General features: G+C 34.4%; 1 protein-coding gene across 5 annotated transcripts in view; it reads right to left on the bottom strand.

Annotated features, from left to right (window-relative positions):
- Positions 1 to 24256, bottom strand: part of LOC117218897 (uncharacterized) — a 195601-nt gene that overhangs the window by 155176 nt on the left and 16169 nt on the right. The window contains exon 1 of one of the 5 annotated variants that reach the window (XM_033468153.2): positions 7860 to 8219. The exons of the other annotated variants lie outside the window; for them this stretch is intronic. The gene's annotated coding sequence lies outside the window, so the exon portion shown is untranslated. Of the gene's footprint in view, positions 1 to 7859; positions 8220 to 24256 lie in introns of those variants that run through there. 5 annotated transcript variants of the gene reach the window in all.

The raw sequence follows: 24256 nt of genomic DNA, 5'->3' as shown, positions 1-24256 counted from the left end.
ATTGTCCATTTTTGTGCACAATCTGAGAGTCAATTAGAGAGAATTTACTATACTAGGTACGTGACCATCGAATCGTGACACATGGCCTCCGAGTTGCCTTCAAATCGCGTCATGTGGCTTCCGAATTGCCTTCGAATCGTAGCATGTGGCATCCGTATTGCCTTCGAATCGTTGCACAAATTAGAAATAAAAAAGTTAAATCATCGTTTTTATTTTAGCATTACTATGTATTCGTATTAATGTACACCTGCATGCTGGCCGCTGCCTTTTTTTGCCGACTGTCCCGAGTTGCTATAAAGGCGAGTCTCGAGGCTCGAAGAATCACGACTTAGTATCCTCAGATATACTGGTTTGAAGACTGACGGAAATCCTTGGATCTCACAGAGGATCCGAAAATCTAAAACACCCCCCAGAAAATGCTTTTAAATGCAAAAAGTGAAATATTAAACCACAAAAAAATTCAGTGAAATGTTAAATTTCGAAAGGATATGAAAAAAATACTCCAACAAATATTTATTACTATTTAATTTGATTTGAAGAAAATATTGAAATCAGACGTAATTATCCACTTTATATTTGATTCGAATTGGAAGAAAGTACTAAAATCGAAAGTAGTCGCTCCGTTTATACAGTGTGTTTCACAATCCGGGACTCTGGCGCGTGCATCGCCTGCCCCCACTCCTTGAGTAGTGACTTTTCCTGTGAACCATGCCCGCAACCATTGTTTACGGTATTACAATCGCGACGCAACGTAGAACCTTCGTCTTCCTGCACATTCGTGACCATCCCACTCCTTGCGTAGCTCCAAAACGTAACCATTTGGCTCCAAACCGATATTTAGTGAACAAAATTTTGTCAACAGTACTCATTCAATCGACGGAGCGCGGCCTGAGGGCACACATGAAATTAATATTTATAAAACGCAGTTACAACCGAATAACGTTATTTCTTACCTGATACAAGTAAACTACTTATTTACACAATCACATTCAAGGAATTCGCAGGAATTACGTTCGCAGACTTAACAATCGCAAAACAAGTCAATGTATGCAGGTTGATTCGAACTGAATTTCAAATCTATAAATATCAGTGAGTTAGCGACAGCTGAATTTTTGGATAAATCAGAGGCAGATTTATTTTTATTTTGCGTCGTCCACTAGATAGCATGATAATGAAGGATTACAAGCTTCTTATAACATTTCATTATTAATCGTAAAAGCGGGAAAACCACACGCAATTGGTGAGGCATTAATCTTGCCGACAGTAAAAGAAGTAGTAAATACTGTGTTTCATAAGCCAGTGTCAGATATTATCTGGAAAATTCCTGTGAGGAATAATTCAACTTAAAGAAGAATCGATGAAGATGGCTGAAGATTATGAGAAATCACTGTGTAATTATTTGAGAACATACCAATTTTCCATTCAACTTTATAAATCAACCCTCTCGAATAATGAAAAGCACTATTCTAATCATACGTACGATTCATAAAAAAAGAAAAAGTTCGTCAAAAATTATTATTTGCTAAAAATTTGAAATAAATTTAATTTATTTTTAAATATTTAATATATTTCTAATATATTTAATATAATTTAATATATAATTAATTTAATATTTAATACCATGAATAATCTGCTACTGATAGTGTTGCAGCAATGACAAGGTGTCACAAGCATTTCATAGCGTATTTGAAACAAGCAGTACCAAATAAACTCGCTATATTTTGCTCGTCATCTCGCTCCTCATCGTCAACATTTGATTGCGAAGAATTCAAGTGAACACCTATACATGTCGCTCGATTACGTTGTTAGAGCAGTCAACAATGGAGGAGATTGATGAATGACAAGGAGTTTGTGATAGGGAATAGAAGTGACTCCGACACACTTTCAGTACAGAACAAAGGGCTTATTAAAAAAATAACGTAGTTTATCTAAAGGCGTGCGCAACACGTAACGAACGAGAATCACGAGAGATTCGACGTATATCGAGAGGGGAAGGCACCGCGTGTATCTTGATGTTTGTTCCGGTAGGTAGCGACACCGATCGCCGATCAGTGCCTGTTTGTTTGATTTAGTACTAGAGTAGTTCCTAAAAAACAGAGACGACGAATTGGGGACCACCCTGATTACATCCAAAAATGATATCGCTGATTTGACAGATCTCTGTGAAATATTTAATGAAGGTAATGAAGGTTAATGAAGTGAAATATTTAATCTACAATTACAAGGTGATAAATTGAATTCAATTAAAACAGGAAACGTTATTGCTGCTTTCATGGGGAGACTTCTCCTGTTCAAGCGGAATCTAAGTCGAGGAGAATATACAGTGGCCCACAAAAGTGTTCATACACCTTCTAAAACACAATAATTTTTTCACAACTGAACTAAATGCTTTGAATTTTGTTCTAAATGATAGAAGGACTAGTCTACTAGACGGTGGCTAAAAAACTTTTTATTTTATTTTGCAATTAGTTGGAATGAAAAGAAAAAGTTAAAAACCCTCATTTTTTGACTTTTTTATCTGAGTCTATAACGAAAATTTAGAAAATGCCTTTTGTAGATCTCAGGATCTCTCATCAATTTGATTCTATCAGAGTCGAGCTGCAAGCGTTGAAGAATTTTAAAAACTATAGATTTCTTAGTTTTTGGTCAAAATCGTGATAAAACTGCGATTTTTACGATCTTTAATTTGTTGTAACTCACAACAACGTGAACCGATTTCGATAAAATTTTCAACATGTATATAAGTTACCGAGATCGACGAAAGACATTTTTTAAAGTTTCGTTATAGGTTCAGATAAAAATCTTAAAAAACGAGAGATATTTATTCTTTTGTCATTCCAAGTAATAGCAAAATTAAAAGAAAAAACATTGCAAAAATTATCTAGTAGATTAGTCCCTCTATCATCTAAAAAAAATTCAAATTATTTAATTCAGTTTTAAAGTAGCTATTGCGTTTTAAAAGGTGTATAAACACTTTTGTGGGCCACTGTATGTCACTTTTCAAATTTATCGATTGTATATTCTCCATGCTGATGTCAATGAGGGATTCAAGGATATTCTAAATCTAAACATAAATATATCAAATTAGGTTCTAGATCTTTTCTCACATGTAAATACAGCAGAATCATCTTTGGAAGTAGAACTCATAGAATTCACAACAAATGAAGAATCGAAAATAAAATTCAAGAGTGAATATCAAGAGTTCTGTCTTCAGAAATCAATATGTACTGATTTATGGTACCCTCGACCTCGACCTCGATTTGCAATAATACCCTCGATTATGGTAATAGCGCAGAAATTTTTAATCGCATTTCCATCCTATTTGGCTGAGCGTGGGTTTAGCGCTGTAGCGAATTTATTATCTAAGAAAAGGAACCGATTGCACTTGAGCATGGCGATTTACGACTGTTTTTAACGTATAGCTACCGAGTCGAGACAAGCGAGCAGCAATAAAACGCCGTGTACGCTTTGCGGACAGATATTTTCTCGACTTGTACGAATTTAGAATCGTTTCGACACTTTTTCTCCACAGTTATTTCTTCGAAAATGTTTATGGGGGTTTGCGAGCGCTGTACGGTGACCGGAGTTGAGCACGTTTCATTAGTCACAACTCATTTCCTCAAACGTGACTGCTTTCGTTGGTCATGTTCAGCAAAACTACCTTCGTTAGTCACAATTACATTTTAGTCGATATTTAATCATTTGTCATATTGAAACTCATTTTTTGCTTATATTTCCTCAGGGATCTTTATATTCAAATAAGACGCCTTTACAGTTTTTCTTGAGTACTCTTATGCTGCATTACCTTTAACGATAAGATATTACAAAAACAGGCTGACCCTAACATCTTGACCCTTTTCTCCTAAAAGATGAATCCGATATTTGGCCACCGTGTGGCCTGCGCGACACATCTAATAACAGAATTTAAAGATCCTTTGTGAGATGAATATACAAAGAAACTTCTCACCGAGCCTGACGCTAATTTCCAAACTTAGCATGATAGTGTTCAGCCGCGCAACTCTTGCCACACGATTTCTTGTATCTGTTTGTGACCTACTTTAATAAACTTCGAGTTAGCAAGAAGAAGACGGGTTATTTCTCGAGGGAACTGCATTCTTCCTCCTTCACGGTATAAGAGTACATATTACTACTTTTACTAACTCTAAGATGTAAGTTTTTACGTAAAGATGAGGTAACGACTCTATGAAAAGAACAATGGTTTGGTCAGTTTTAGTTTTTTTTTTACATAGACATATTTATGTAATATAATGGTGATATTTTTCTGATTAAAATGGGATCACGCATAACAAATTTTGAACCACGTTGTATTTATGAATATACATTGAGCAACTTAAACATGTAAAGGGTGTGGCTCGTATAACTTGCACACCCCAAACAATTTTAAAATAATTATAATAATTTAACTTTTAAATTATGCATATAATTAACAAATATTAAATACAAAAGTTGTGGAGGTTTAAGATGGGGCGGGGGTGATATTCTTCTTTTTTTAAATAGTGTAGTTTCCAAAATTTCAAGGACTTGCTTTTTAAGGATGGGGAAGCATATTTTGCTCATTATAGATCGAAAGAATATTAAATTTTAAGTAGGTAAATATAGACCTAAGGACTTTTCTGACGAGCCACGCGACTTACATCTTCCGATCGACTAATCTTAAAATATCGTAAACCATTAGGTTTAGCATCCACATATGTTTATACTTTTTACTTAAAAGTTAATAGTCTTTTAAACTACGATGATCTTTTCGTTTAAAAAAGGGAAGTTGGCGGTGGAATTTCGAAAATACGCTATTTACAAAAAGGTGAATATATATATATATATATATATATATATATATATATATATATATATATATATATATATATATATCACGTGAACGTTCACTTTTACTGCACTATCACTAAACACTGATCACTTATTTAATAATAATTATGGACGAACTTGCTTGGACGTCACCATCGTATACAGATGAGCTGCGCAGTTCATCATACATTGTAGAAGGTCAATGCACTATCCTCCTGTACACCTATTCCGAGTATGAAGTGGATTTACAACTAAATGGATGATTTTCTTGTTAATAATATTTTTCACATTTCTCAAACAAACAAATCCTTTGCGTCCTATAATAGGGTTATTTATCAATAAAATAGCTTTGCGAATTATTCGTTGAATTCTGTTCGGACATGGATTTATTTAAATTAAAATATAATTTACGTACTTCGAAGGGGTTACTTATTGTTAATATTCACTATATACACACGACATAAAAATTGCATATGGCACACATGAGATGTCATGCACACCAGCAAATTAAAATGGCTGTCACGATTAAACTATTTCGGACTTGAAAAATTAATAAATATTCTTCAGATATTCTAAAATAAGAATGAACAGCATTTCTCTTAAAATAATCACCGTGACTTGTTCATTGCTTCGAACGCAGTCGAAGCTTGAGCGTAGCCCCCCTCCTTCCGTCGCGCCCCGCGGTCGAAGCCAATACCTTTGCACCTTGTAGCTGCCGAGCTCACCTCTCATTGGCCATTGTTTTTCGTTAATAACTTGTAAATAAAGCCGCTGATTGCATTTCCGCTAAGAAAAAAGTTACTTCAAATGACCTCAGGAACCCCACATTTCCTGGAAGTAACATAATTAATAACCCTGTATATATGTCATAGGTCGATTCGTTTTTGTTTTCGGAATATGAATGTAAATACTGATGATTTGAATGGAACATAGTTGCAAATAAATGATTCTGTACCTTCAAATGATAAGTATCTGTGCTTCATACTATTATACTTTCCGTTCATAAGCGCGAAAACAAAGGCGAATTGACTTCTGGTATAGACATAGCATGACCTTCGGATAACGTTGAACCAAGAAAAGTTCAACTACTAGTTCCTCTGTCATCTAAAAAAATTCGAGTCATTTAGCGCGTTATTGTGTTCCAAAAGCTGTGCGAATACTTTTTTACCCACTGTATGCAAATAGATACAATATTCTGAAATAATAAATGATATTCCGATAAATCAGAAATTTGTATATATAAATAACATGATAGTATACAAATTATATATCAGTCACATCTTAGGCATACGTATATCTTTTTACCAAATCTATGTCGCTTTAATCTTATTTTGATTTTCTTTTTTGTAGGTCAACGCCCAGAAAAAGCTGCACACATAACTCCTCAAGAGTATAATTTGCTTGCATGTTAGCTAAAAACAGCGTAGTGCCCGACATGCGAATCTAACCGTACGCAATGTGTACTACATAGTAACTTTCGCAGAAAGAAAGTATCGCATTATTCTGTGGAACCTCAACGTTCCCTTAATCTTATGAAATTTTCTATCAGACTGCTAATTTTTGTCTTCGCCAGGCCATTCTTTCATCCTCCGTTGAAACTCTTTTACTTGATTGCACGTGTCATGTCGTCTTTTAAATGGGCTGCTGATGCAACCAAGTAGCATGTCAACGCGTAATAACCGATAATTAGTCTCCTGGTTGCACAATTCGTCATTGTCGGGCACTATTTGTATGTTCGGTCCCGACGAGCCATCGAATGAAGACGTGTTCCTATACATATATGTTGTATGCATATACATCAAACCTCGGTAAATTTTCTGAGAAGTGAAAATAAGAAATAACTCGTGGAAAAATGAAATTGATACGAAAAAAGGTGAATTTAATTTAAAAAAAAAGGTGAATATAATTTGCAAAGGATGAACTTGGAGTGCATGACCTTTATACGTATACATATATGTATGCACATATAGAATACATTACATGATACGTATGCATACATATGCAATTAATGAACATCTAAAGCGAAAGCCGATACCAAGTGTCGTATGTTCGCGTGCATCGACAACGTTCAGGTGTGGCATGAACATTATACAGTCGACATCAAAATTAAAGCATAAGTCATTTTTTACTGAAATATTGTTAATCTTTGAACAGCTGTAACTCCGTTAAAAGTTATCGTAAAATGCTTTACTTAATGATACCATATTCTCAATCTTGGTAATCCCCACATCAGTAAGTTCTCAAATCCGAGATTATGCTCGTGATACCGAAAAAGTGCAAAGTTTGACACCCTTGCAAAAATTTTATTCGAGCATATATTGTAATCAATGGTGAGTCAAGTCCACAGATTTCGTGTATATTTTCAGAAGTAACACATAAAGCTAATCATTATTCATCCGAGACACTGTATTTTAGTCAAGAAAAGTTTAACAGTATTTCTAAACTAATGAAATACAATTATGTTGGAAAATGAGAAAAAGTTAACGCGAATGCAGCACGAGTTCCCGATGTCCGATTGCTTTCAAGTTTTGTATCCGTCACCTTCTCTCGAAGTCTCCGACCTATTAGTGATTTAACTTACTCCTATGTTAGAAGACCTCGAGACACTGTCAATATTAGAAATTCTTCAAGGAATCTTCAAATTTCCAACAAAGGGATGAATAAATCAAATTCTAGTGTATTTACGATTTACGAGGTTTTCGCGGTAAAATAAGATGTAAACTCGATGATATCGTAGAAACATGTTATTTTGAGAAAATATGCTACGACCTTACAAACACAATACGCTATTTGATAGGCATTTGATGTCAAGGTAGTTTTCACTTCTAAGAATCGATCTATCATGCTAAAACGATTTCTCGGAACATCGACGATTGCAATCCATTTGCACTTCACGGACTAGAGGAGCGACGCATATGTATGCGTAGAACGTGTATGTACATGTGTTCGTTTAACGTACACGTAAATCATTCGTGCAAGCTTATTGTATAAACTATCTGCATTTTCAAGAAATGGAATATCATTAAATTACTTACGTCTACGCGCGTAGTTTTTCATTCGACCTCACTGCTCGGAACCTGCACAATGTTCACGTACGTGCAATATACATGTACGCATGTTTTTGTTCGTTTTGCATCGTCGTGCGTCACGAGTCGCCCGTCGGTAAGCGAATCTTCCACTTTTTAGCAAAACATCGAACGATGGAGTACACACGATACACTGTGGCACTGCAATGAAGTGCACTTTCGAGACCAGCGCGCAGCGGAACGGCGAAGACTGGCAGCTCGATACCTCAATGATTTTGATGATTAGATTAGCGGTCGAAGATTCCAGGCACGTATAATCTACCGATTAGTAAGCAATCGTTTCCTTTTAATAGTCGGACGACTGAACTGGCGAATGGTTGAACGACGACTACGAGAAAGGAGCCGGGTCACTTCTGACCGATATTAAATTTCTTCCATGACGTCAAGAGACGGAACTTTCTCAGACTTTGATCTTATTACATTAATGAGCGCATACTTTATAACCGTAAGAACGCGAGTTGCCTATAAAGTTGTGGCACTTATTTGAGAAAAGTATTCGATAGAAATGTGTAACTGTGTTACTCGACGCTCATTTCTCACAACCCCATATTTTCTACACATACATGTAGGCACGTAATTCTTCAAACATATGCAATTGCAAGGATAAGACGTGCGAGTGAATAATGCGTGTTCAACGGTCGTGTAACAATAACAAATAATACAAATACATACGATTGCCCACAAAAATGTTCGTACACAAGAACGAAATTTGTTCAATTCAATTTTATTAGCATTTATATAACGTTATTTTGGAATGTGTTTACATATAATTAAAGAACATTTCTTAGTCTTCAAAACTATATAGGAGTAACTAAAAACGAACCTTTTTTTCTATAAGTAAATAGAACATATTTATTATATGTTACTAATATCGAATGAAAAAAGTCCTTGAACACTTAATAATAATACGAATTTAAAAACTATTAATATTTTGTAGGGTTACCTGTCGCTTGAATTACAGCTTGCAATCGACGCTGCATCGATTGCACTAAGTTGGAAGTAATTTCATTGCTTATATTCTTGAAACGATCATTTACAGATTGTTATTTAAGCTCCTGTATGATATTATCGTAAGCGGACTGTTTATTACAAAATTCGTGAGTCCCTGAACTCGATGCCAACATCTTTTAGTAATTATATGTAGATTCTTTTGTAATGTAGCATTGACATTTATTTTTGAATGACCTGATATCATGATATAATATCTTAAGATGGCATCAAGATGTGTTCCAGCATTCTTTTATCGAGAGTGCATCGATTAATAAATTAAATTCTTTAAATTTTAACTCATGTTTTAAATGTGAAGGTCATCTCAAGGACATAATATTATTAATCATTAAACCCATCATGACGCAAACAACAACATCGTACTATAAAGAATAAACGTTAATGGGCAAAAAAGTGTCGATGGCCTTAAGAAAATTATTAAAACAACCTTAGCAGAATGATTCTTTGTTATTATCGGATGTACGTTTCAAAACCATTGAAATACCACTTTGTCATTTTTTCTTTAGATATTCAATTTAAGTGAATCACCCTGTATATATATGTAGCTGTATTACATTAAATACCTTAAATACCGTGAAACAAATTATAAGCAATATCGAGTATAAACGAGTCACAAATAACTTCCGTTTCTTTATCAGACATTTATTTTGTTTTTATTTTATTTCTTTTTGTTGCTTTTTTATTTTATTCACATGTACCTATTTAGTGGAAACAAAAACTCGTTTATTCCGGTGATTCATAGTGAGCAGATACGAACTATAGATTCTACCTACATGTAATATGCATTTTGTAGGACGTAAATCACATTAATAATTAAATCTATATGAAAATCTTCAGCAAGCGTTACTTACGATTTTTGACGAGACATCATCAATTGAAATATGTTTATTACATTTTAACATATGAAAAATGTAATACCCCTCCTTGAATCTTACGTGTTAATAGGTAAACATAATAAAAAAAAATAGATCATCAATTTATATATATGTAACACTTTTCTTTTTCTATACGTTTTTAATCCGAGAGCACGAAAATCGAAACAGGTACGGAAACTGGGACATCTACTCAATAACCACCTTTTTTCAACCATATTATACATATTCAAACCTAAACCAAAACTTCCAAACTAACAAGTTTATGAAATAAATAGAAGTAATAAGCAAATCCAATGCAAAAAAGTACCATTATGCACATTGAGTAAACAAATTTTAAGATTATGTAACATGAATTTGGAAAAAAATGAATACATGACTTTTAAACTAACTCATTCTCGATGTTTTTTGAAAAGGATACACAAATGCATCAATCGACAGTACAAAAAATGTACAATTTTGCTCATAAGGAACATTTTCAAAATTTGTTTTATTGTAATTTATCACTATACATAAAATTACTGAACAACATTTATCTGATTTTTTTTTTGTAATAGATTGTTCACGTATTACATGATACTTTTTAATAAAGATAAATTTATTTTATAAATATAAATAGATAGTAAAAGTAAGATGTAATTATTATCGTTTATTCTTTGTCGGATTCTTATAAGCTTGTTTCTCAGAATAATACAAACGTCTTCAAAGTGAACGCGTTAATAAAGATTTCGATGCGTTACCATTTTGGGCATATGTAGTTGGGCAAATGATAAACTTAATTTTTATCTTGAAATTCAATGCATGCAGAATCAGTGATCAAAATGTCACGCAGGTACTTTTTGGTACTTTTTTAAAAGTTCAAGTCTGTTGGGATTATGGAATGAAAATGAATATGATTCTAATTCTTTGCTTAAAAGAACTTTATTTTATTCCTTTATTGAGAGAAGGTATATGGACGAAAACGATCGAGCTACCAAACTCTACTGAGAGTTCTTTTATACCCTTTTTGGGTTCGTCTTATCCACCAATCAGAGACGTTTATTTGTCGCGTTTCACATTGTATACGTGACGCTGGGACCCCCAAACAGTCAGGGCACGATGTGTATCTAATGGTACCGGTGATGATGTATCGCGGTATCTACTATATACAGTTTACATCACCGTCGTTGCCCGCTGACGGAACCGGCGAAAATGTAAACCGATATCTTAGTATCTTAGTACTAAGTAAACTATAGATTAATTTTTGTTCGAGGCTAAAATTTCAACAAAGTCAAACATGAGAAATATAGAACATGAAAAATTAAAAAAAAATTAAATAATTCAGAAATCTTTTTGTGCTATTTTAAAGGTCTTAGTACATTAAATATAATGTATAATCATTAAATTAATCGATTAAACATTCGGCGAATGGTCAGAACTTTGAAAACATATAGAGTAGAGCATCGATTTTCCGACTTAATTAGAAGATAAATTTTCGATGATCGATTTTTCAGTTAACACTGTCCAACAAATTTCAATTTTTTTTCTGATTTGTAATGTTCAATGGCTGACAAAGTCGACAACGGAGTTGCTCTATTACCCGTAGTTTCTGAAAAACATGATTTTTTGTGGAATAACACTGTTTCAGTTAAAAAGAAGCATTATGGGAAAATTAAAAACATTAGAAAGCTCGAACTTAGAGGAGAGTTTCCCGAACATAACGCTATACTTACTCAGTTTTTAATTTATCGTATTTCAAGTTGTTGTAAATATCCATCAAAGTTGAAGAGAGTCGTAGCGCGCATTTATTGTTTTCGTAGTTTTACGGAAAGTTTCAGATTCTATAGACATTTTTGAAGAGGAAACCGTTTAATTGCCGCATCGGAACGATGCTCGATTTAGATTTAGGCAAGTCGAGAAAAATTAGTCGGCGACGCGTGCACGATGTCTTCCCGCCATTCGTGTATTCAGAAAAGTTATACGTAATATTAGAAACTGTATTATGTTATCAAAATTGTATAAGATGAATTTCTGAGATTTAATGCTTCGAAAATTTCACTTTTCCATGTGAAGTCAAGTCGAACACTGCGTCTATTGCACCTCTATCAACTTAAAAATGTTTAGTACTATGTATAGACACATCCTTAATGATTGGAATTTTTTACTTAATCGCAACATTCATCGGTGTGGGATATTCTATTTCGGTTCTACATCACAGGTATCGACGAGGAAGCTTTATTTTCATTGCTCGTAACAGTTATCGCTGAAGATGATTTATTTCGGTTGCTCTTGACTGTTATCAACGAGGGAGATTTATTTTGGTTGCTCATGACTGTTATCAACGGGAGAGATTTATTTCGGTTGTTCATAATAGTGGTCGATGGAGAAAAGCGTGCTTTGACTGCTCCTAATAGTGTATAATATTCTTTTGTTACTAAACTTTACAGGATGCATCAATAAATATAATTCCTCCGTTATACATAGACTGTGGATTTTTATGTAAAATAAACATTATCCACACTAAATACATGTTATAATATCCAGAAGCTACATAAACATTGATTTCATCCCTTAACGAATTGCAAATAATGCCACAAAATTTTCAAATTCTTTTAATGTTTATACCGTTTTGTATTTGATCTACTGATTTTTGTCATAAATGCGTAAACTTTCGGATCTAGTTATAACCCTCGTTGAGAATGATTACCACATATAAGCTGTAACATACACGGTCCCTAGTACGTATATACATATTATCTATGGATTATTTTGTCAAGAATGATAATTAGACTGCGCGGATGTCTTTATGTTACATAGAAATCTCTTGCATTTGCTGCAAGAAACGAGAGACACTTCGGAATTGTTTTCTTTCCTATTTTTCTATATTTAATAAATTTAATGGATCATCTTTATCGATCAACATATCGACAATCATTATCTTTTTTATTTCTGCTACTTCAATTCGCATCTACTTATCTTTTTACACAAATGTATAAACCTCGGAGCCTAGTGATAATAAAAGGGAAGGAATTTATGTAAGTCATAATTGAATCGTATTCTCCTGTGTAATGTTTATAGAGAGGATTAATTGAGAATTTGCCAGTGGCTGACTCGCTGGTAAGTTTGCGATCGAACTCGGTCACGACGTAGATACATGTATCGTGTGTATGTTGCATAAAAGTTTCATGGTCACTGTTATGCTCACGTAATAACGGTGCGAAAACAATCGTGTAAAATAAACTGACGACCCATGTTGCTGATAGGTACGGAATTTCACGCGTTATTTTTTTCTCAGTTGCGCAATGCTGGCGGAAGACAAGGTGACGAACGAAATGTAATACACGCATGTGTATTATAGCCGGTTCGACTTGCTGTGTTACGTCATTACAAAAAGAAACGAGTTTACCCGTCTATTGAAGTTCAAATCTTATAATTTTTTGAATGTGTAACACGAACTGCTTAACGTCATCGGTCGGTGTTATTATGTTCTTCGCATGCGATACCCACAATAAATCTTTGGAAAAATTTTAAATTTCTAACATAATGTGCAATTATCGAATATCCAAGTAACTTTAACAGAAAAACGAGAAAACAATAATTGTTTAAAAAAGATCAAAGTAAAATTTGTTTTTTTGTTATATTTATTATAGCCTCGGCTACGGTTTTACGGTATGTATCCACAAACACACACACACACACACACACACACACATTTAAGAGTTTCTATCGACAGTTGTTCTCGGCAGTGCTCTCGTATTGCGTGTCCACCAGCGAGCAACTTCAAAATTTTTAACTTTCTGATAGATATTTGTTCTCTCTCGGAGATTACTGATCCGATAGAACTCTCGGATCCGTATCCACTGAAGATAGAACTATATTAAATCTCTGCCATTTTTCTCGTGTCAATTCCTTTCAAGCTGCGGGCGAAATTAGTTCGTGATTACGGATACTTGTGCTCGAATTAAAAAGCTTTTCCTTCGGACTCTCCCTTTCGATTTTTCGATTGCTCTAAATTTTTTAATCTCGAAATTAATCAAAGTCATTAATAATTATGCGAGGATCTTTTTTGTTGATAAGAAGGTTTCAGTAATTTTATTCTTATTTCACAACAATATTTTGGGTGAAAACAAGCTCCTCAAATTCGTCCAATTACAGCGACAGAAGTCGTTCCTGAAAATATCTCGCGCGAAGTGTTTCATTATTAATATGTATAATTTATTTTATTATTTAATTTATGTTGTGTTTGGGTTTGCTTTAATACGGAAATCATTTCTAATGGATTGGTATAAGCTCCGGGATTTATAAAACGCATATTTTCAATTTTCGTTACAAACTCGGATAAAAAAATTCAAAGACGAGTGCTTTTTATATTTTTTTTTTCATTCCAAGTAATAGCAAAATGGAAAGAAAAAGTATTTTTGACGGCTGAACGTTACGAATCTTCTTTTGAATTCGCTAGTTCCGTTCGACCGACAGTCACAAGGGTAGGTCTCCAGGGTTGTTGAGATTTGGTACAGTGATAGAGTTTGTAAAGCTGAATCCAATGATACCCGGTTTTAGGGACTTACAGTTTTTGAGACATTTAATCCTTTGCACTCCGCTGTCCCCTCTCGTGGGACATCGTAATTCTAGCATATCACTCGGATGTCCCCTCTCGTGGGACATTAAAGTTTATTAGTGATTACGGGGAATTGAGTTATTTCAGCGCAACTTTTTCAGACATGCATGTTTCCCTGAAGTTTTCTCTTGAAATGGCAGAAGAAATCAAATCAAAATATAGTAAAATTACTAAGATATATACAAGAAATGATAGCGGGTTTTGACGAGAATGTGAGAGGCGTGCTCACGACGGTGCGCCACTTGAAAAGCGCGATAAGGCAAGTTTGTAGAAGAATGATCGGTATGCGAACATAGCACGCACTGTATAGTCAGATTTATAATCATAAAATCTGGAGGAAAAGATTTTCAAAGCTGAACTCAGTCTTGTTTGAAGCGTCGAGCGGTATAGATAGATCTAACGAGTGAGAAAATCGAAAAAGTGATTCTTCTCTTGGTAAATAAATTGTTTGGTAAAAGTTTTTTTGGTAAATATCATCTTGTGAGTTAGTAATAACAATTAGAAATTTTCAACCTATGTATTTATTCATATTTTTTATTAGAACAATGGCAAAACGTTCAAACACGAATGAGTCTCATGACACAAGTAGTAGTGAAGATGAGCTCCAGATAGACGTTTATACAGATCTGTTAGAAAGACTAACTGTAGAAGGTTTTCTTCTACAGTTAGTCTATCGTTTTGATAGCAGTGATAGTGATATCGTCCAAGCAACAAGGCGACGAGAGAAAGAGTTCGCATAGATAGCGATTAAAACAACAAAACAAAATTATAAAACAAACAATAACAAAATTATAAAAAATAAAATATTGATTTTTTTGCAAATTTCTCGATTTCAGCCAAATTCATAAAAGTCCAATATCATCATAATATGTTAGTTAGTTCCAAAACTATACTAAATAATACGAGGGTCTGTAAATGCCCGTTTCTGCCGAAAAGTGGCGCTGAGTAGCTGGTAGCCAACGTCCAGAATGGTTCGGAGTTCTAAGGGGTAATGTTAAAGTTGTTAATAAAAGGCCAAGAAGACGCGCTGAATTACGGCGTGCGGCAGGAGATGGGAGTACGCCGCGCCGCGTCACTTTCAGGTAGGTCGGAACGAGCCTCCCATCCTAATATTTCTAGTATGTACTGCACCGATGTGATACCCTTTCGCTCGCGTTACTGGGAACGGTTCACACCGTGCATACGCTCCCTCATTCGGTCGGAACCAAGTCGTTCCTCGTAGGGATGACGGTTTTGACCAGGTATTGCATATACGCGAGTATACGTTATGATATTAGGTGAATAAGATTATGTTCACCAGATCTCACGCCGTCGGATTACCACCTTTTCAGATCGTTAGAGCATACATTAAGAGGTAAAAACTTTAACAATGTTGAAGAAGTGAAAACGCACTTGAAAAAGTTTTTCAATGCAAAATCGAAGGACTTTTTTTAAAAAAAGAATCAAACAACTGCCTATACGCTAGGAAAAGGTGTTAAAAAATGATGGAAATTATTTTGTTGATTAAAATGTAGGATTTCTTTAATAAATAAATGTTTTTCGCCAACAAAACAAAATTTTGATTACTTTTCGGTTTACCTAATACATTAATTTCATGTGTACCCGTGTCGATGTATTAACCCTCTCCTCCGTGTTGGAGATTCTTAAGGAAGATGGTCAAGGAGACGGTCGGATCTCTGAAGGCCGATCTCCGTGTCATAATTATTGTATTATATTTATTGTTTCACTTACTAAGTGTACGTATGAGATTGTAATAATCAGCCCTCCACTTCCTGTCGCGCGGTGCCCCGCTGCGTAATCCATCTCAAAAACCATAAGCCGTCTGCCTCCAAAACTGGGTATCATTGGATTGAGCTTTGGATTGAGCTTGTAAGCTTTGTCACTGTACTAAATCTCATCTAAAGCGAACCTCAATCCTGAGAACCTTCCTTCGTCAGTGTTCACAGGAGAATAAGTTACGCAAGGAGTGAGGTAAGTGACGCATGCTCCAGGAGTCCTGCATAGCAGCATGGCGCGTCTATCGTGTGATTGTAACGACACAAGGTACAATACAATACAATAAATATCACCCTAGAGACGCGACGATTCAAATCGCGACGAAAAATACGATGCTCGACTTAAGGTCACGTGATGATCATGTTACTATAGCTTATTGGATTCGTTTTGATCTTAGCTATCATGATATTATGATAAAAATATATAATCCCATAATTTCCACCACAATATGTGTTCCTTCAAACAATTTGTTCCTTAACACATTCAGCGCCAACGATCGACCACTAAAATTCCCTCAAAGTCAAAGCAATTTAATTAATTATACTGAAACTAGAAAGTTAAAATTTATCACAATGGATGACATTGGATTTCAGTTTGTTCGAACATATTATTAGGTCTACCGGAAAGTTCTGTCCGTTTTTGAATTGAAATATAACACAATTTTCATACATTTAATAATATTTATTGTAGAATATACTTTCCATCGTTACTTATGACTTCTTGCCAGCGTGATGGCAACTTGTAAATGCCATTTAAAAAAAAATGATTTATTTTTAGAGGCGAAGAACTCAACTAGTGCTTGGTTGATATCAGCTTCAGTTTTGAATTTTTTTTCCTGTCAAAAATTTTGCAAAGAGAGAAACAAGTGATAATCGGAGGGTGCTAGGTCTGGGGAGCATGGTAGATGTGACAGTATTTCCCAGCCTAGCTCTGTGATTTTCTGACGAGTCGCCAAAGCAGCATGTGGTCTGGCATTATCATCGGTAGCCATGTTTTCACGATCGCGTCTCACTTAATAATGACATGAGACATCTTTGTTTCAGTTTATTTAGGAGAGTACATGTGTGTAAATGCAATGATAAAGAGAGATAGTCATATATGTCTCAAATTAACATGTGTATGTGGATTGAAACTTGAAGTGACACTATCGGACAGAACTTTCCGGTACACCTAATACAATAAAAATGAATTTTCAAAATTGGTTCGAAATTAGTGTCACCCATATGTGACTGACACGACGCTCAACGTGTTAAGCATTTCCGAACTTGTTCCGCCTTAAGTATTTCTGCGATATCGGAGACATCGCTTTATAACAGAGTTACTGAGTCCACCATGTATACGTCTAAATAAACTGACTAAAAATAATTGTGTTAGAATCTTTTCAGTAAATTCAGCTAAAAATAATTGAAGAAACGCAGAGACGGACTAGGCCTACATAATATCAAAGCATAACGCTGTTTAAAGTGGAAGACATCGCGTGTAAAAGAATGAAAAGTGTAGAGTACAGAGTATAGTACAACCGATTTAACACGGTGGGGAAGAAACGCGTGACGAAATCGTCGCATTTTACGTTTTTGGATGCCGATTTTGGATCAAGAGAAATACAGTTAAACGGTCGGCAGTTTGCCTTTGACGCGGCAAATGTAAGAATTTTGAAATCTTTTCCAAAAACAAGGTTAACGAAAGTACTCTCGCTACGAATAACAGCATTTTTCCTCAATTTTCCCTACTTTTGCCAGTTTGTCTCGACCACAGTATCTATAGACTAAATTGTATTGGGTTGGCAACTAAGTAATTGCCGATTTGTTCAATGAAATAAAAAATTTTTTTTTACTTGGAATGAAGTTTAATTTGTAATGTATTTTCCATTTTGTTCGATGACCTTTTGTCATCTCTTTGACAACTTGAAAATTCCACGCTCGTAGAAAGTCTGATTCTTTTCGGCCAAAAACTGAGTTAAGTGAGATTTTACAGCGTCATCATCATTAAAAGTTTTACCACGAAGGGAGTTGTCCAGGGATCAAAATAAGTGGTAATTCGATGGCGCGAGATCAGGGCTATATGGTGGGTGTAACATCAATTCCCAACCAATATCCATCAATTTTTGCCGAGTGGACAAAGAGTGTGCGGCGTAGCATTGTCCTGGTGGAAAATGACACCTTTACGATTGACGAATTCTGGTCGCTTTTCCTTGACCGCTGCATTCAATTTGTCCAGTTGCTAACATTCACGGATAATAAAAAATAACATAATAATAATAATAATAATTTTATAATATAACATTTACGGATATCATAAAAATGGGAGTGAGAGACATCTATAACTGAAATCGGCAATTACTTAGTTGCCAACCCAATAGATTCCATCCCAGACAAAGATTTGAGTCCATTGATTCGTTCACATTTTCTTTCCTAACAAATTCGAATTGTAAACGATATTACCCGTTCGACATGGATACCTTGGCGTGAATTGACCTTCTCACCGTAGAAGATTCAGAATAATCTTACGCAACGGCGCCTCAACAGTACGAAACCGAGTACTTTAATTTTTTCGCGGGCAGGTGTGGATTCGAAGAATGGCTTTTACATTCGGTTGTCAGAAGTGTGTGTTCAATTATCGCGGAACGACTACATATTATGTTAATGCGATTTTTTTGTAAGATCAGGTTAGAACTGCTGCGGTTATCGTCGGCGATATAATGGTTACGGTTTACGTTTCTATGCATCTCCCGAGTATGTACTTACACTCACCGCGGAAAGTACGTTGACAACTTTTCAAGCGAAATAACTTTTTTGAAATTGGTCCAAATGACGTGATTTTTTTTAAATGACAGATGCACTGGTTTCCTAGACAACGACAACACTATTTTTGTTTTACATTGCTATTAGTTGCAATGACAAAAAGAAATAAAAAAACTCATGTTTTTTTAACTTTTTTATCTGAGCCGATAATGAAAATTTAAGAAATGCATTTGGTACTTATCGGTAACTTATATATACATTGTGTAAATTTCATTGAAATCGGTTGCACGTATAGTCAAGCTACAAGTGTTGAAAGATTTCAAAAAGACTGCAGATTTTTAACAGTTATTCGTCGAAAGCGTAAAAAATCGAAACAAAACTGCGATTCTCGCGATCTTTAATTAGTTACAACTTATTTCAAGGTCAACCGATTTCGATGTAATGTTCAGAACGCATATAAGTCACCAGGATCTACATATCGCACTTTCTTAAATTTTCGTTAGAGTCTCAAATAAAAAAATTAAAACACATGATTTTTTTATATTTTTTGTCATTTCAAATAATACAAAATAAAAAGTAAAGTAGTATAGTCATTGTTTAGGAAACTAGCTCTTCTGTCATCTAAAAAAAATTCAAGCCATTTGGACCAATTTTAAAAAAGTTATTCCCTTTGAGTAGCTGTCAGCATACTTTCCGCAGTGAGTGTACTTATCGCGTGAACTGCCATTTCAATTTTATACGTTTCACGCAATGCTTATCCATTTCAATAATTATTTACTCGATAGTAAAGTTGCCACTTTATAATACAATCTAATGATAGCTAATGTCGATATGCTAATAGATTGATATTCAGTGGCATTAATTTTATAGCGATCATCTTTCAGCAACTATCTTTTCTAAAAGCCTGCGACATTCACATGCAGAGAGCCACAGACACTAACGCATTTTTAAAAAAAGAGTGCTAAATAGAAAGTTTAATTTGTTTATTCTTCTATTTACTTGTTCCTCCCAAGGTATTTTTTTCGTGTCAAGCTTAATTTTTCTTTCCAAACAGAAATCTACAGTTTTCTTCTTTACCTTTTATTCTCCCCAAAAGCAGAAGAAATATCGGTCGATCTTTTTATCAGACATAATCTTGAGATATAAAGATTATGATATATATATATATATATATATATATATATATATATATATCTTAAGATAATCTTAAGATATCAAATAGTATGAAAGTTTACTTCAATCTTGCTACTCTTGAATGGAAAAATAAATAAGTAATACACCAACGAAATATGTACAATGTCTTTATCATTGCTAAATCATAAAATACAATTAATGATAATTTCACTTTTCTTAAAGTCTTCTTTGTAACATTTCGGCAGTTTCTATAATAAATGTTTTTTTATTCTTAATAATTCAAAAGTGTTAGAAAAGGAACTTTAAATTGTTATTCAGTTTTATTTTATTGTCTAACAATCACCAAAAATTAAACGAGTTTTGTGTTTTATGCAACAAAGGACTGATTTCGGTGGGCTTGAAGTATGTTGTCAAGGTCGAACTTTTACTACAATAACTTTTCTCTACACACGATATCACTAAATGACCTTAGTTTACGAGAACGGTGAGCTAATCCTAATTCTGTATAATTATCTGTAATTGTCTATCTCCAATGTTGCATGTAATAAAATTGAAGAATGTACAGTAATGTCTTTCTCTAAATGACGCGTGGTCGGTATTGTAATCGATAGATATAAGAATACTAAGTCGCAATTCTTCGAGTCTTGCGGCTCGTCTTTATAGTAACCGACACCTCGTGAATGAGAGAGAGAAATAGGACGAAACTATTTGGAAAGGCAGCGGTCAGCATGCCGGTGTATATTACTATGTATACATTGTAATGCTAGAATAAAAACGGTAATTTTTTATACATTAAAAATTTTTTAATATATTGTTCAGATTTTTCCAATTAAAATGATACGAAACACGACATGCTTTGAACCATATTTATTCATTATACGTAATAAGTAACTTGTAAATTGAGCCATGTCTTCTCCGAATGTCGTCGAATTGAGCCATGTTTTCTCCGAATGGCAGTCGAACGTAGGCCCGAATAGCATAACTTCACTGATACTTTATTTACGAAAAAAGCATTAGAAAAACCGATTCTTAACACATGAAATATTAAAGGCAACGTCCAAGAAGTTATGTATGTCATTCGAAAAAAAATATCAGCGAAGTTATGCTATTCGGACCTACGTTCGACTGCCATTCGGAGAAGATATGGCTCAATTCGACGACCTTCGAAGAAGACATGGCTCAATACGACGACATTCGGAGAAGACATGGCTCAATTCGACGGAGATTCAGTGGAACGAGCCTAAGCATTTGACGGAGAGTACGAAAGACAGTTTACTGTATTTTTTCCATCAACCCTGGAATGACTTGACAATTCACAATTGACAACAATGAATTACGTAGGGCCTTCGAGACAATGACATCTCACAGTGAAAGAGCACCACCTTGCATACAATGCATTGTGCAGGGATTAAAATTATTTTTCTTGGGCAAGGAAAATTAAATAAGTACGTATTCATACAATGATAAAAATTTGCAACCAAGTAAATTAATTTCTTTTTATATTATTTGTTATTAAGAAATAGAAGAAAACCATCACCGTAGGCCACGATTCCAAGGATGATACACAATAAAACAATTTAATATAGAATATCATTTTTTACGTTTCTAATTAGTATATGCATAATTATGTATAATATCAATGCAGTTTTTAATGTATACGTAATCATTATGACACGTGTGGTAAATAGAATACTTTAGAATATTTGAAATACACTATATATACAGATATTATTTAGTCACAACGATAATGCAATAAAATGAATTACACAATAAATATTCAATAAATAAATGTAATCGAAATTATATCGTGTGTGTTCGATCTTATTTTAATCAGAAATATTTGTCTAAACTATATCATGTCTCATTGGTCTCATTTTAATCAGAATATTATCAGCAGTATGTTACAAAAAATTAGTTAACAAATTTTTAAATTAAAAAAAGTTATGTCATTGTATTATGAGTTGTTTTATACTACAATATATTATACTGTCAATTTTCAAAACCAGGTTCTCTAAGAAGTAAAACTCGTCGATGTTGTCCATATTGACTGTGTGTTACAGATGACTAATGTCTGATCGAGAAATCATCTTGTATGTTGATGGAGTGTACGGAATTCGTCAGAACGCTAGTTCGTAGGAAAACGCATGATAGTAACCATCATTTGTCACATTCGTCCGATAATCCGTTCTGACTTATTCGACAGAACGCCAGTTCGTATGAATTCACATTCACTGTAACCATCGCTCTTCGGCCTCGCAAAGTGAGCGGTGACCTTTGAGACGCGGAAATCGGATCGGGCTTGGCCCGAACTCGGTTTTTATAAATCGACCGTTGGTAGGTCTTCACCTTACACGAAACTAGGTTCGATCGATAAAATGACCAACTGTCGTGATACTTTTATTCCGTTCACAGACTTCCTTTCCGAAGAACAGAATTGATATCGATATCTATGTACTTATGTCGTACATATATATATATGTATACATACATTCATAGGTCTGTACATGCCTACAATATATTAAATGCTCGCGGCTAATGCAATCTTTATCGAATATTTGGTTTACTTCGTGATAACAGTTGAGGATGATGGGTGCGGCCCATGCTTGGATCCTACCATTCAACTGATTAGTGATTACACGTACTGCGAGTGTTTGACGCCTATATCTCGATGCCATAAACGAACACGGGAACGTAATTGTGGCTTTTTGCCGTCGAATTGGGGCAATAAAGGAAGTCAAGATTAGCGTGAACAATGAACCAAAATGGAACATGATTTCAGCCTTGGAGCTTTGTGTATCTCAAATGTTTGTCCGAATCCAAGAATACAGAAAACATAGAAACAATTTTTCTCATTTTGTAGCACTTATCGGGTACAAGATAAGTCTTGCCATTAATCCTTTGCGAACAAGGATTTTTTTTAAGTAGTTTCCTCGGTGAACTAGATAGTGTATCAAACACTCATATAATAGGGAAAGTGAACAGTACATTCTGATCTTTTATTATGTACAGGCTCGAATGATATGCTCATAACTTTTGAAATAGGCTTTACAGTCCTGATGTTATTAATTTGTCGACATTCGTCTTCAGAGGGTTCAACCTTATACCATATCACTTGTAAAATACTAGATTGTTAAACGTACACTGATCACTTAAATCGTGGATTTATTCGTTATTATTTATTACATTAATTAATTCATAAGTTTATTTATTTTAACCTGATCTCATCAACTGCGAGATTATTAGCGACATACAGATTAATGGATTTAAAGAAGAAAATTACGTTCCCAATGTTATCATCGTTTAGGTTTGACTTGAGGTCCCTCTTAACATTTTAATGGCGGTTCACTCATGTGTGTGATGCTACCGTCGAAGTTTATGGGAAATACAAAAGAATGGACAAAGAAACTTTCTTTCTATTTAATAAATTGTGCCATATTTAACTCGTTCCGTATATATGAACATTTGAATACCGATCCCACTCGGAAATTAAATTACCAGGATTTTTTACTTAAATTAGGAAGTGCGTGAATTAAAACTAATGATGGTGATCCTGCTACATCTCGCGTCGTTCGTCCCGATCCAATTGAAAGATTAGCCGGAGGAATAAAACGTCAATTAGTTAAAATATCAGTAATAGAAAAGGGTGTACGAAGGGATTGTCGTGTTTGCTACGCGAATAAAATTAGAACATATTTAATGTGTAAGTCTAAGTACCGTTGCATGTAAGTAATTACTTTAATAATTATCACACAAAGGAAAAATATTACATTGTACTAAATGTGCTGTTCTTTTTTGTTTTATGTTCGCACATGTTGAATTATTTGATAAATTTACATAAAGTTTTTTCAAATTAATTCTTCAAAAATATTGCTAGCCCCTGGCTACGTTTGACTGCGTATACGTGCGGCCATTAAAGTATTAATAGAGAATTTGATTTGTTCCAGGGAAAACCTGGGGCGTTCAAATAAAATCTGATGAATACTGATGGGCACGTCATATAAAATGTATTCAGAAGGATTACGACTTCATTTTTTTTTTTAAATTAGAGGGTCATTTAAGATTTCACAAACGTTTGCTTTTATATTGTGAAGTTCGGGTCGGCTGCTGTTAATTCAATTTGTATTTTATAAAAATATATTTTTAACAGGGGATTTTAGGTTCGGTAAAGTCATTTTACAATTGTTACCCCCTAGACTATGGGGGACTACGAACTTCTTT

Source organism: Megalopta genalis, chromosome 1 (genome assembly GCF_051020955.1).
Source record: "Megalopta genalis isolate 19385.01 chromosome 1, iyMegGena1_principal, whole genome shotgun sequence".
Lineage (NCBI taxonomy): Eukaryota > Metazoa > Arthropoda > Insecta > Hymenoptera > Halictidae > Megalopta > Megalopta genalis.
Note: the sequence above shows the minus strand (reverse complement) of the source record. Positions and strands in the feature narration are given on the sequence as shown.